At 44.1% G+C, this 12,945-nt stretch overlaps 1 protein-coding gene across 1 annotated transcript in view; it reads right to left on the reverse strand.

Moving 5' to 3' along the window:
- MDGA1 (MAM domain containing glycosylphosphatidylinositol anchor 1) overlaps positions 1-12,945 on the reverse strand; it is a gene marked incomplete at its 5' end in the record, with an annotated part of 97,992 nt that overhangs the window by 60,169 nt on the left and 24,878 nt on the right. The window lies entirely within an intron of this gene.

Genomic DNA, 12,945 nt, shown 5'->3' on the forward strand with positions numbered 1-12,945 from the left:
ATCCCACATGCATTAGCTTTTGGCAGGGAACCAGTTATCTTACTACTCAATAATTCATAGGTGAGCTACTCAGCTGGGTAGTTTTGGGAATAAAGCAACTCATTGCAAGTGCAAACTAAGGAAAAGAAATAAATAAAATCAACCCTCAAAAAAAAAAATCCCAAAAAACCCCAAAAAACCAAACAACAAAAAAAACCAAACACAAACAAAAAAACAAATGAGACTCTTCTTCCAAAACAGAGAATACACATCTTTCCTCTTCCTTCAGAGTTTATCACTAGTTTTTCTTAAACTCTAACCCAATTTCATCACTGCAGTTTAAGCTTACTGCAAGTCCTCCCCATATGTGTTTTTATGTCCTAGTAATCAACTCTGTCCAACCCCCAGTACCCCTAACCTCAAAAAACACTAAAAGGAGAGAATTCTTAGCCCTTTTGTCCTCTCCCAAAGTCCTTGACAAGACGATGTTTATGTTTACTATATATTTGTATGTATGTTTGTATACATATCTTTAGAATTCCCCTTTCTCTCCTTCTGCTCTTCAGGTGGCAGAAGCACAACTTTAGTTCCTATTCATGTTTTGTTTTCTTGGGGCAGAAACACTGTCCTAGAGTTTTAAATGCCAGAGGAATCACATGTAAAAAGTTTGGAAAAGGAGAAAATAAAAGAGAAACCTGAATCTACAGCTCTGACTCTCCTCATGTCCTGGCAGAGACAAGCATGGCACAGGGGCCTATAACATGGCAGAGATCAACAGGTATCATTTGCAACCTTGTGAGCAGAAACAGAGCTGCTTGGTCCATCACAATAGAACGCATTCCTTATGTTCCCATCCATGGTGTAAAGGGAAAATGGAGGGAAAACAGCCAATCTGTGTTCATTGTCCTAGCATAGGCCCTCCACATTCCTGAGGATTTGGAATGACTGAGAAAGAATTGATCATCCCCCCAGGTTTGACAGCAAACCCGCAGCTAGCTGGAACATGGTAAACATTTAAAGTCCAAATCTACCCCATCTAACTTCAGGCTCTGCATTGAGGAACCCAAGTTAGGAATGCCACCTCCCTCCAAAGTCACTGAGCACAGTATCTCCAGAGGGTGATTTGGATGGTAGGAATCCCTAGCTGGCATTACCTCCCTCTGTGGTGTGCCTGCACAGGGAGCCTAAGGTGATCAAGCCCTCACATCTCTGCTGTGTGGGATGCACGCAGACCAAAGTGAATGCTTGTGAGACACCAGAACGAAGTGGCCAGTGCCATCCCCCCGTATGAATCCCTCATGTGAACTCTCAGTGCCTGGTTTAATGAGTTCATCAGTAAGCTGAGTCATAATGCACATCGGAAACTTGGGCAGCTCATCCTGCTCTTGTACAGGAGACACCTCCTGTGTTTGAGCTGCTGCGTGCCCCAACGGAGCTACTGTGGAAAGGAAAACAAACACCAGCCTGCATGTTTCCCATAGCAAATGGAGTGATAAATCTTTGGACTCCCAACAGCAACCAGCTAGTGCCACTGTTAGGGCTCGTGTCCAGAGTATGCAGCTGCCACCTACAAGGAGTTTCCCCTGGTCTCCTATGGAGGATCTCACCCACAACCAGAGAAGCTACCAGGCAGAGGTGACCTCTGTCTCCAAATGGCAATCCAATAGCAACAGGTTCCTATGCCATCACCAATTGCCTGAGCAATTCAATCGCCTCCCTACATTTATACCCTTTCAATAAAAGAACTGAAAGCTAAGAGCAGGGGGATTGCAGGAAAAAGTGCCCTGAGAACTGCAGTCTCATCAAAATGGAGAAGAGTTTTTGAAATGCAATGATTGTTGGGGACACAGGTTGTCAGAGTCTTCTCCTCACAGCTGGACTACAACATTACCTCACCTCCTGTTTTCAGTTTGAAAGCTATACCAGGAGCACTAGATGATCAATCCTCCCACAACTGCTTTCCAAATAGGCAGGCAAAGCAAGACGCGACATAGCTAAAAGCATAAATGTTGATTGAGAAGTCAGACCTGCTTCAATAATGGGGTGATGGGATCAGAGCTGGAAAGGGGAGAGATTCAAGCCAGGAAGAGCCTTGGTAGGGGAAGGAGGGTGATCCAAGGCAATTAGGATAATCAAATATTAACCAGCATTCCTTAATATGTTTACTTTGAATTTTTTGTTCGTACTAGTAAGCAAAAAGGACACATGGGGCAAAACTAGACCAGGAAGAGCTAATACAGTGGCTCTCCACTTATCTAAAGTGAGGAAGGAGGACAAGCTTCCCCATACAAACCACACTCATCCTCAGCTTCTCCTTCAGGCCTAGCAGGGAATTTGGACCAAGAGGGAAGAACCTGGCATAGAGCAAGAACACTCAGTTCTCCATCACTCCTCTTTCCACTACCTCAGAGTTCTGCTGCCAATTATTTAATATTGTGCACCTCTAACTGTCATCATTACCCCATTTTTCCGTCCTTCACTCTTGATTGATCTTGATTCATCTGAGGAAGATGACGACAATGAAAACGTAACTGTTCAGAAAGAGGCTGAAAGGATGCTAAAACTACAAGATTTATGGCAAACATTCAGTCTCATAGACGAAGCAGCTGGGGTCAACAGGTATCAAAGCAATTTTTCCCATAAGAATTAATGTAACAGGGGGGGTGGTGCATACAGGAACTTAAGAAATTTATGCAACTTAAAACCACATGATCAGTACATACAGCATAGAGAATGGACAGGCAAGAACATTTTTTACTGTAAGCATTTTTGCTGTCCCTCTCTGGATGGTTACCTCTTCATCATTGTCATCATCAACTTGAGATGAATCAAGGTAGATCAAATCAATCATGGGCAAAGGATGGAAAAATGAGGATAGGTTCAGGTGGTCTATTAGATGGAATAGCTGAGGTCTTTCAGAATAGTGACCAGCTCCAGAAAGCTAGCTGCCAAATAGCCACCATCTCTGTCATCTGAAAGTCCCATCTTCTCCCTATATCCTGCACAGTGTTACTTGCAAGCATTTAAAATGTTTGAATTTCATAAGTGCATGTGTGCAACTCCTCCTCAATTAATTATGGAAAAAAAAAAAAAAAAAGAAGCTTTATCTGTGTTGTGGTTTAACCCCAGCCAGTAACTGAGTACCAGGCAGCCACTTGCTCACTTTCCCCCACTGCCAGTAGGATGGGGAGAAGAATTAATAAAAGGTAAAACCCACCTGGGTTGAGATAAGAACAGTTTAATAATTGAAATGAAGTAAAATACTATAATAGTAAAATAATAGTAAAAAATGGAAAGGGAAATCACAAGAGAGAGGAATAAACCTCAAGAAACGCAAGTCATGCACAATAGAATTGCTCACCCTAAACCCATCCCTGAGTAGCAACTGGCCCCTTCCAGCAAACTCCTTCCAGTTTACAAACTCAACATGATGTTCTATGGTATGGAATACCACTTTGGCTAGTTTGGGTCAGGTGTACTGTCTCTGCTCCCTCCCAGCTTCTTGAGCCCCTCCTCACCGGCAGAGCATGAGAGACTGAAAGTCCTTGATCAGGGTAAGTGCTACTTTAGAAACAACTAAAACATCATTGTGTTACCAGCTGAAACCAGGATAATCTGTTGTATCAGTAACTGTCAGCTTTTCATGAATGTATCTTTGGTGGATTCCTCATTACAATTATCTCCCTACACCTTATTCCCAAAACTGCTAATCACCTACAGAGACAGCAGAGGATTTGGCAGGCCCATTTCTTCAGGCATGGATGATACCACTCATCTCAGAGAAGGGCATGGATGTGAGCTATGAAGGACTCACTCCCCCATTGGAAACCTTGTATCTCCTCTCTACATTGCTGTGCTTCCAGAGAAGCAGCAGCACAGCAGCCTCACTGCAGAGGCAGATGCAGCCCCACAGTTCTTGTCTTTCCCTGCATTAGGAAGAGCTCTGTCAATTCTGACAGCTGCAGGTGGTATGGGCTCCCAGAAATCATTCTCTGGGTCTCCTTTGCAGCAGAGGACACAAGAAGGGGGCCAATGACAGAACTGACAATCATTCAAGGACAGCAGCCTGCTCCCATGACCTCCCCACCTGGCTATCAGATCTGTCCCATCTCCTCTGGACTTGAACCAGAAGAAGGAAATTCATTATCAGTCCCACTCACTGGATTGATCTGCTCTGACATTCGATTTTCCAGGCTGCTTCTGTCGCTGCCCTCAAACTGGGCCAGGTGTACAGGAACCATTCAGAGGAGCAGCATGCCTGAAATGTGGGCATGTGCCTATCACATGCCTTTTTCATGTTGACTGAGGAGGACTTAGGCTGCAGTAAAGGCAGTACGTAGGACAAATCAGAAGTACGAAGGCATCCTGATGCCTGGATTTTGGTCTAACAGACAAATGCCTAAAGCTGGTTCCATAAAATTTCTGCTGTTCACATTCCTGACTCTTCTGGGACACAAAAAGTAAGGCCATTACCTTCCTTGTTCTTACCCATTGCATCAAGATCTGAAGGTGGATCCTGGCCTGAGTCAATCTATCAGCAACTATGAGCCCAAGAGTCTGAAGCAGCACACACTGTAACGTGGCGACTCCTTCCAGCCTCTCCATGGTAAGATAATAACACCTCCCCAGATCAGATACCCCAAATGAAAAGGACATTTTAAAGAAGTTCCAGCAATGTTTGCTGAGCCATACCACTGTGGTCATCATAGAGAAGATATAATTCTGTGTACAGCTCTGGAAAGAACTTGTGTGGACTTAAAATGAGGAATATCTGTGGCTAAATATGTGGTAAAAGCCAGAGATGATGGGAAAAAAAGGCTTCTCTAGGTCCTGTTTGTAAGACTAGCTGGATCTGCGCACCTGATCTGAATTCATCAGTGCAAAAATGGCAGAATAACAGACTCGCAGATCATAAAAATGCCATAGAAATAGTAAAAGATGGGGGAAAACTCCATCTAGTCAGGCCTTTGAGGAGAAGTTTGTGATAGCATCCTGCAAACATCAGAGAAGATAAAATTATTCTGTTCCCTCCTTGCATGTATTGCCTAAGGGAGTACAAACACAAACCAATTGGGTCAATGTAAGCAACAGAACAAACAGTAATAAACCTTTTTATCCCTCACTGATTCCAGGGGGAAAAAATCATGGAGGAGGAATGTGGGATGCAACTTCACAAGTTAAAAAAAATGAATGATGATTAATATAGTTTTTATGGATCCTTGGCAGACAAACTGGGTAGTGTTTGAGAAAGCAACAAGAAAAGTAACTATCTTGTCATAACATCCTCAGGCATTGGAAGGATCCTGGCTTGCTTCCACACAACAGACTAATTGAAGATGTAATACTATTCAAATGTAGCCCACATTAAGCAGATTAAAAACACATTAACCGAAAGAGTTCAAAAAGAAATTTTAAATGGGTGCATGCACCACTGAGATCTCTCTAGTGAGAGGAATGACTTTCTCCAGGAAGACATCTCTAGTAAGATCCCATGTGAACCCCTTAAACTGATGCTATTTCACATGTTCGTCAAGGTCAAAGATCCAGCCAGCATATCAGTGGCAAAGTCCCCCGTTTAGGCTGTGTACCCAACATCACACATAACCACCTTTTATGTCTGAATGACCTTATATCCATTTGCAGCTGGGGTGACTAGGCGCAGACTTTGGCACAGCACTGGGATGTGGCTTATGCTTTGCTTCCTTCCCTCCCACACAAAGGCAGCACTTTAATGTGCAGTAACTGACAATTGTTACCCTTAAGTGCCTACGTCAGGATAAAATACCAACATCTGTAAAGGACACAAAATATGCAGCAGTAAATAACATACTAGAGAGATACCTCAAGCAGGACAATTTGGTTCTTTTGATGGAATGGGCTTATGGTAGCTGCATTCAATTTATCTTTGATAACTGTAGAATAGTTTGGGTTGGATGGGACCTTTAAAGGTCATAATGTAAAGGTCTGAAAACTATTGAGGAAAGAATTTGTCTTACTAGGAAAAAACAGATTCCAAGAGGAGTTGTTGTAACCCAGTGAACATCAGCTTTCAGCTTAATTCCACAGTCCAAAGATATCCAAACCCTTAGATGACTAAGCCAAAGCTTACTAAATGTATTGTGAGATGGACATAACCTCTGCATCTGCACTGGTGAGATCATTTTTGAAAATCTTTTTAATACAGGGTGACCATGCTACCAGAATGATGTTGAAAAAAACCTGAGAACAGGACTATAAAAATGAATCAAGGGCTGGAAAACATGCCTTGTGGTGAATGGCTAAAGAGACTCTTTGGATTGCATACTGAAAAAAGGCTAAGAGAATACTTGTTCTAGTGTCTGAGAGCACACAAGGAAAAGACTGCTGATAACAAACAGCCATGTGAGAAGATAAAGGCATAAACAGAACTTGTAGTTAGAAACTGAAATGAGACAGCCTTAGATTAAGTCTTGACAACTGAACCATGAGAGTAAAAGAGCATTGGAACAACTTACTGAGACTCACACTGAATTCTCTGTGATTTCAGCCTTTGAGTAGATACTGCACTGAAAATGTACAAATAATCCACATTTAGATCCACAAAGGTAAACTTGCCTTGTTCCTCAGCTCCACTAGTGAGAGACACTCACTTGGCATATAACTAACCCTCCTGCCTAGACAAACAGCACAAAATGATTAGAAAGATTCAAAGACCTTTTGCTTTCTCACAATGATCAGGAAGCTGGAGTCCCGGCATTCTGGGTAGGTCGATTGAAACATGTAAGCTTCCCCAAATGGTTTATAAACCAAACCAAACCAAACTCCACCACAAATCCCAATCATTTTTCCTCCTCACTTTAAAACCTGTAAATAGTTTCATTTGCATCTTTTCATTGATACATGTGAGTTCATTCCTAGAAAGCTAATCAAAATGAAAACTCATCCATTTCCATGCATAAACCTGGGTTTTTGCAAGGCCTCATTACCAGCAGCCCAAGAGGAAGAGAAAAATCCCCAAACCACAAACCCTTATTTTGCATGTTGCTCAGTTTTTCTCTATCCCAGCCAACCGCCACCAACTTCTCATCCCTTTAGACCCATTATGCTCTTTCCAGCAAATCACCATAGATGTATGGCTGCTCCCTTTCCCTTAAGCCCCAGTTCCCCATTTTACAGCATACCAGGATGTTGGCTAAAGGGCTTGTATTATGCATAAGCTATGAACTGCTCAGAAAATCCCAGCAGGCCTAGCACTATTAAACCCATCTATATTGCATTAAGTTGTTATTAGCTACTGTATTCTAGCTTATGATTAGGACAGTAAAATACCTCTTTGCAACAAGCACTTGGTAAGGAAAATCCCTGTTCGGTGCAAGTGCCGCTGTTACTTATTGTCCTCTTGACCTCAATCGCAGACACTGTTGGGAACCTCAGTTAGTTTCGGAATTCCAGACAATTCCTCACATCAAATGCTTCGGATCATTGAATTATGGAATCAACTAGCTTGGAAAAGACCTTCAAGATCATCACGACCAACCGTTCCCCAGCACTGTCAAGTCCACCACTAAACCATGTCACCAACGGCCTTATCTACATGTCTTCTGAGCACTTCCAGGGATGGTGACTCCACCACTTCCCTGGGCAGCCTGTGCCAATGCCCGACGAGCCTTTCGGTGATGGAAATTTTTCCTGATATCCAGTCTAAAGCTTCCCTGATGCAGCTTTAGGCTGTTTCCTTTTGTCCTATCACTTGTTACCTGGGAGAAGCGACCAACCTCCTTCTCACTACAACCTCCTTTCAGGTAGTTGTAGAGAGAATGGCTTGGCTGAGTTGGGCCCAGAGTTGTAGCATATTTGCGATGGATTAGATTTACAGCACTTAATTCATCAGATGTGAGAGCAGGTCACAAAAGATCTGCTCTCATACAAAAGGGTGGCTGGAATGGCCTTCAGTTGCCATTCTTTCTTTAGCCAGCAGGGACTTATCCCAGATTCTTCTTCACCACAGAAATTGAGAAATTTTCAGTCTCTTCTACATCCCATTCATCCCTTTGCAGCTTGGCAAATAAGCAAACAGTCTCAGAAGTCAGCTTCCTCCCAGTCAACAATAATGAAAAATTTCCATGGTTTCCTGCAATCACAAAAGACCCTAGAAACAAGGACTCTGAAATAACAAAAAATGCAAGAGGTCTGCATACAACTAGGAAATTTAAGCATGTCTGTCAATTCCTAGGACCAATGATAGTTTTGCAGGTTCATAAAAGAAAACCATTTTACCTCAAGTCCTGAAGGCCAATTACATTTGAATCAGAAGCAAAAGCTGAGATAAGGTAGGAGTGTGTGCACACACATGCTTATTTGTGTTTGCAATAGAAAGGCAAAGAGGAATGGAAATCAGGAACTATATGAAGTGAAATAGGGTGAGAGGGGTGTGTGCTGGAAATCCGATCTCTGCTTACTGAGAAAACAGTGTTTCCTGGCTTCAATAAAAAACAGTTTCTTTACCAGAGACTGGCCCAAGCTGAAAAGCATAAACTAGTAACTGAACAGTTGTTTCCCCACAGAAAGTTCCAAAAGGCCCCTATGACATTCCTAAAAACTCAGACTCCCAGTATAGTGTTCCAGCACAGAAAAGGCAGCAGGAAGATCTGCTTAGATGTAGAGAAGCCTGAGCGCCTCTGAAATTTAATTCACATTTGAAGAGTTTCCCTGTAGGGAGTGAACATAATTGGTGCTGTTTCAGAGCTAAGTGTCAGGATGGTCACAGCTAATAACCCCCCTGCCCCAGGATATTCAGTTTCTGAGTAGGGCTTCTGTTCATATCATGAGTGATTCAGGTTTTTCCCTGCACAATCCCCCTCCTCAAAAGCAGCATCACTATTCTGTGCATTGCCTCCATGTGCCTGCCACAGCCTTCCAGCTGGGCTGCAGGAAATAGCTCTGCTCTAGTGCCAGGGTAGAGAGAGAAGGTGAGGAATAGCATGGGAGTCTGCTCCTACACCCTCAAAGGTGCTGCCTGACACAGTTTGTGGCCCCAAAATCATGGGAGAAAAGCAAAGGCACAGGCACAATGCCATGGCACCACATAGCTCTCTCTGGGAAAGAAGCTGAGGGGAAAAAAGACTCCACTGTCCTGACACGGGTCCTGTGTCAGGTCTGATGTTCTATGATTCCCTCCAGGTGTGGACAGCTGTTTTCACTTCTCTATGCCTCATGCTCTTGTGCAGAAGCTAAAAGATACCATGAGAAAATGAACTGCTATTTTTGCCTGCTTAGCGTCTTCCTGGTTCCCTAGTGGGTTCTGGTCTGTGGCATCCCTCTCCCCACAGATGGGGAGAGCATGTTCATATCCCAGTCATCAAGAGGCAGAATTTGACAGGGACAGGGCACCCCCTCTTTTCCTGTCCTGTGACGCCAGCCTTAAAATGAGACCTGACAGCAGTTTTCTAACTCCCACCATCTACCACCTCCCTTGCCCCATATCTCCTGAGGCCAGTGTTACTACATATAGTGCATGCCTTCCCAAATCTACTTTGCTTAGGTGTCAGCAGCAGCTCTCTCTTTTGCTAGAACATATATACAAACTTTCCCATTCTTTTAGCTCTCCTATTCCCAGTCTTTTCTACTGGCTTTTCTCCTTCAAATATACCCACTACATCCAACCCATTCAAACAGGTACCACCATTTCCTCTCCCTAACACATTCCCCATAACATCAGATCTCAGTCCTGTCCACCACCTCTAGCAGGGAATATCCTGCCATGCCATCTTCCAGGATCCATGGCTCTTTCTCTGCCCAGTTCTCACATTCCCCGGACATGTACTGGTGCTGTGCAGACCAAGAGAGAAAGCTTGGCAACAGCTGCCATGCCAAGCTTACAATTTCTGACCTGGTGACTGGAGGTAAACGCATGGCAGAAGTACTCACAGTGCATGTTAGAGAGGAATATGTCTTACATCCGCATACAAACAGAAGCAGAGCCAGGACAACCTTTCCCTCCAGCCAGGCTGCCTCGATGCAGTCTGGGTACCACCAGCTGTATGGCAGTTCAGAGATCTTCGATACGCGTGGCTTCACCTAAGGCCTAAACCCAAACAACAAAATAGAGCTCAAAACCAAAGTGGTTTCTTCAGAACAGCAAGATGGGAAGCACTGGGAAAGTGTTTAACAGTAGTTTGGCAGCAGTATGCTCCAGTGGCTTTAAAATAAGGACATGCTTGGGCAAGACCCAAACATGCACAGCGTTGCAGGATGCCCAGCACAAAGCATTTGAGAGGATTCTGGAGTTGGTTTTTATCTCCACAAATTGATGTATACCTACATCCTACAGGGAAAATAGCTGCCATGGCAGGGAAACCTTAAAAGGAGTGTCTGAATTAGAACAGTATGAGATGTGGTGCTCGGTGCTGAAAAGGCCAGGCTTGGTGAGAAATTGTCCACAGAGATACGACCAAGACTGTGTGCCATCCATTGTGTCTATACAGCTCTTGTGTATTTTTCCCTGACACAACTGTGCAGCTTGGATGTCTCTCTCTTTTGACAAAATTAAGTTGCTCTTCCCAGAGAGTCTGGCCAAAAACCAGGATAATGGCAGATTATGGAAAGCGTATTTGTTTCTCCCAACAATATCCGAGAAATGGATTAGCTGATTTAAACCAGTTCTCTTCCGAACAAACAAATTCACCTCTCTAGGCAAGGAGCTCTCACACAAGCTTTTACTCAGCCTATCATTACAACCGCAGAGTTTAGAGCTGAGCAATGAGCTGCACAAAGGCTCAACAGCAGTGCAGGCAGGCTGCAGTCTTATGGAGCAGACTCAGGCCCCCTCTTTAAGGAGGGCTTACACCTTTCTGATGCATGTGTCTAGGTATCATCCTCTCTTCTTTCACAGTCCTTTACCCAGGTCAACACTGAGGAGGCCTCCTTGTACTTTGCATTCGACGTGTAGTGCCACAGACCGAACATGCCAGCTTTGCAAAATCTGCTCCCGTGAATTCTCCCTGCCATCTGGGCCTTTGGCTTTATGTCTCAAGTCTCCTGTATCTCCTGGCCACCACAGCATGCAGACAAGCCCTGTCAGACCAATTTCAATCAAAGAGGAAAATCACAAAAGCGCTCGGGGCACAAGGGAGACTTCCCAAGAAAAATCTTGGTGAGTGGCAGCACACGGGAACCTTCCTCACAAGGCAGCAAGCAGAGAAGAGATCAGGGTCCTGCAGAGCAAGTCCTAACTGCTACTCACTAAGGAGAAAACTTGTGGCCAGCCAAAATCCATACAACCACTTCAGTGTGTGAAAGGTGTTTTCCTTCAAAGCTGCATACACCAAAAACCATGAAAAGGCAGCACTGGGACTCCTGGGGCTTTGTTCCAGAAACAGAAAGGCGGTCACAAAGAAGAAAAAGGTTTTAGCTCAGCATCCTTACAATAGCAGGAGGGTAGGGACAACAAGTCCTTATCAAATAGGAGCCATCCTCTTCTCAGCTACATTTGGTATAACCTCATCTTAAGACCCAATCCAAAACTGATATAAGTACCGTCACAGTCCCTGACACAGGGCACAGGACTAAGGGATGGTAATTGTTAAAACAAATCTGAGGCCAGCTAAGCCTCTGTGGTTGTTACTGTGCTCTGAACTGTGGCCATCTGGCTTTACAGCCATGACGGAGGAAAACTGATTCCTCCTTCAGCCTGTCCTTATACTGACAACTCTAATTAGTTGTTAGCAGCCCAGGCTATGGGAAGCAGAGCGAGCAATCCTAACGCCATATCACCAAACACAGGGCTATGTGCACAAACACAAGCTCTAAGCAACTTAATTCCAGACACGCAGAAAGCGTGTTGACAATCAGGAACAGAACTCTCTTCTCCTAAGGGGGGAGCAGGAGGGTTCTGTGTATTGATAGAAACACAGAAATAACATGTATACTTTCAGCTTAGTCACACAAACCTGTGTACAACAAATTAGGGGATAAGCAGGGAGGATTTCCATCAGTGGCACCTAACAACCAGGTCAGGCTTTGTTCAGACTGGCGGTTTGAGGTCATGCCCATGACTACAAATTACTTTCTTCTTTTCACTAAGGAAGTTCTCCAGGTTTGCAAACACTGAACTTGTAGAAGGCACAGTTTTCACATGGCTTTGAATACAGACACACCTTCCCCAGAACATCTGTCCATTCTGAAGCCTCTGATGGTCTAAAACAAAGCAGAACATCCCAGAGGTCTGGCTGGGAGGAGAGATCAAGGTTTCCCTGTCTTGGGAGCAGACCTGTACCATGCAGAACAGTAATACCGAAGAATGAATGGAAGAGAAGGAAAGCCCCAGACACTGAAAGGGCAGAAAAACTACCTTCTTCCCTCACGTTAGTTCCTGAACTGCGCTCCACAGCTTGGAGGACAGTGTCAGGATGGACTTGCTGATGAAAATAATGAAAAAAATTTAAAGTCACTATTAATAAATACGATCAGAAACGAAACCAGCCAAGTCTAAAATTCTTAGCAGATGGCTCCATACTCCAGCTCACATGGCCAAGTAGCAAGACAGATAAGCCAGCTCAGTCACAGATATGGGTCAACTCTGGCCACAGACAGGTTCATTTCTCTTAGAGTCCCTTCACATAGGCAGGGAGAGCTGCAGGGAGCTCTCAGGAGCCAAAAGCCCAGTCCTAGCCACTCTGCAGAAACATGACCATGACAAGAGCATGTCTGAAGAGCGCTTTTAGTGGAGCAGTTAATATCAAGGCTTATGTTTCAGAAAGGGCAGGGCACCAGCAAAGAGCACTGACATTGAGCTACGGCTTCAACAGTTGATCGAAACAGTTTAATGCATTTCCACTTCCAGTTGCTTGGATCCAGCAATGCTTCTTACTTATTTACAGTATCACCCCCTCCTCTCCTCCTTACTCTTCTGTTTGCCTCATAGATAACAGAGGAAATTGATGCTGACTATTGCCTGACTGATGTACAGCATTGCCAATGGGTTCAGCA

Source organism: Nestor notabilis, unplaced genomic scaffold (genome assembly GCF_000696875.1).
Source record: "Nestor notabilis isolate BGI_N333 unplaced genomic scaffold, ASM69687v1 scaffold165, whole genome shotgun sequence".
In the NCBI taxonomy this organism is placed as follows: Eukaryota; Metazoa; Chordata; class Aves; order Psittaciformes; family Psittacidae; genus Nestor; species Nestor notabilis.